The sequence below is a fragment of the Panicum virgatum genome, chromosome 1K (assembly GCF_016808335.1).
Source record: "Panicum virgatum strain AP13 chromosome 1K, P.virgatum_v5, whole genome shotgun sequence".
Lineage (NCBI taxonomy): Eukaryota > Viridiplantae > Streptophyta > Magnoliopsida > Poales > Poaceae > Panicum > Panicum virgatum.
Window position 1 is genome coordinate 16,846,567 of NC_053136.1, and position 2,378 is coordinate 16,848,944.

Below are 2,378 nucleotides of genomic sequence, written 5' to 3' on the forward strand. Positions count from 1 at the left end.
ATTATATTTCTTATCTATGTGATGTAAAATATTATGAAATATTGTATCTCTGACTCGCCTTCGTGCAGAAAATATACTTGTGTTACGATCCGATATCAAGTGGTTATATCGGGATTTTACCCGAAGGGCCACGAATTATACCATGTGAAGTATATTTAGTTTGAATCATCTTCGGATCGATCGCTAAAGTACTTGAACTGGTGTAATTCAAAGTGGTTCTGCCACAGTCAGCCCAAAAACCATACAGGGTAACCAAGTTGTCATTTCTGGAGCTTGAAGAACGGGAATTTGGACAGACTGGCATTATCATTGTTTTCTCCATAGAGAGAAGATTTATTCCTGATAGACAACAAGAATCAAATTAGTATCACAACTATAACTAGGCCAGTCTTAGGCCCAACTGAAATTAGTATCCCAACTGAAATAGAAATAGAAAAACAACCAAATTATAGCAATTTAAAGGTTAGCACGACTTTTTCCTGAATAAAATGAGTGTAGGCATCTTCTAAAGTGCAGCAAGGAAGTAGCTAGGCTGGCTATGTCCTATGTGTAACTTGCACAGTCACTATCATCATCAGCTCCAGATATGGCAGTAGCCTATGCAAGAAAAAAAAAGGAATGTCACACTTTCAGCCTCTTAGATTCTGAAACAATGAAGAAAAAAATTGTCTGAGCAATAACTGTCTTAGATTCTGAGACAATGAAGAAAAAAATTGTCTGAGCAATAACTGTCACACAACCAGTAGATCAGTACGCATTACTGAAAAAAATTGTCTCAGCAATAACTGTCACACAACCAGTAGACTAGCAAACACAACCTCTTAGGCATTTGAATGAATATGTGACATGCAAATTGTTGAAACAAAGAGGAATCCATGCTGGCCACTAATGGCCACAATTTAAATTTGAGTGGACCAGCAAGAAAGAATGCCACCGTGTACAACACAATGCTTGCAAATTATAGAACTGATCCGACATAGCATTTGATTATTCTTTAGTTTGAAAAAAAAAAACCAACATATTAGCATTTGGTATTAATAGGCAGCCTACACAAAACGGATAGCCTGTAGATTAAGACGCTAGGTGCTAGGCAGTAGATTAAGCATGGAATAAATGCGCTTAAGCTATTCTTTTTGCTGCAAGGAGAAAGTCAGGAGGTACTAGAACAAATGAATGCTGAAATGATGGGTACAGAATATATGATTCATTCATGGTCCTGCACAACTGTTCTTAACTTCATGTGAATCTGATAATTTGGGAAGTTTGAAACAATTTTCAGAATGTTGAATATGTTAGAACATGGAAACAGAGCAGTAAAATTAAGGAACTTGCAAGGGAGAAAAGAGAGATCGGACCTACAACTCACCGCGCGCAGGAAGCTACCTTTCTAGCTGTTGTTCCTTCACTGCAGCTGCTCCTGGAGCGCGGGGCACCGGCGCAAGAACAGACCGAGCTAGCAAGCAAAGCACACACACACCCAACAGCCAGCACAAGCATGAGCGCATATCGGAGCAGAGAAAGATTATCGAGAGAAAGAGGGAAGGGGAAGATGTACCGGAATGAGCTGCAGCTCGTGAGGCATTATGTCAAACATTTGGTGCCTGTGGTCCATGGAGAATAGCTGCTTGCATAGTCGCCGTCGCCGCTTGCGCATCCGCTTCGCTCGAGCTCGCTCCGGCCGCCGCGGATGTTTCAGATCCCGTGCAGAAGTGCCGCGTCGGACTCGGCGCCGGCGTCGCCAGCCGCGTGGGGTGGGAGCTGCCCACGTCGACGGCGACGTCTTGGCCATCGGCGCGCCGGGGGACCACCTGGTGTCGCCGCCGCCCACCAAGCACTCGCCCGTACCACACCAGCACTACCCGCTTCGCCGCCCGCGGCGCACAGCTTGGTGGCTGGGCCGGCGGCGCGCGGTCCCCGCGGTGCTGCCTCAGGGAGGAGGGGAGATGCGGCCACGGTGGCCCACGAGCAGTTCCGGCCGTCTCGCTCACCGCGACGCTCCGGCTTTAGGGAGCCCGCTCAAGTAAATAACTAATGTGGTTTTGAAACTATGAAAAATATCTATAAGCTTTTAAAAATTCTGATAAAAATCCTAGATATGAACTGTGACAAGGTAAACCGAAATAACATCTTTAGATCCCGTGAAAAAATATCTAGAATCATCCAAAAATTAGATTTAGCTATAGAAAAATGGAGAAAATTGATAAAACAGCACCGGTTTTGCGCGATGCTAGTGAAATAGCACTGATAAAACTGTGTATTCGTATAATACACCCATTACATATCTATTTCACTAAATAGCACCCATTTAGGATTTAGTGTTTTCGATTAGGGTTTAATATTTTGGATTTAGGTTTTAGGATTTTTGAGGTTTATGAGTT

At 43.7% G+C, this 2,378-nt stretch overlaps 1 long non-coding RNA gene across 1 annotated transcript; it reads right to left on the bottom strand.

The window, feature by feature from the left end:
- Positions 1–361: 361 nt before the first annotated feature.
- On the bottom strand, positions 362–2,012 carry LOC120697641. The gene is made up of 3 exons (XR_005684569.1): positions 1,556–2,012; positions 1,367–1,453; positions 362–597 (listed from the first exon to the last, which is right to left on the bottom strand). It is a non-coding gene; the product is annotated as an uncharacterized LOC120697641 (long non-coding RNA).
- Positions 2,013–2,378: the final 366 nt, after the last annotated feature.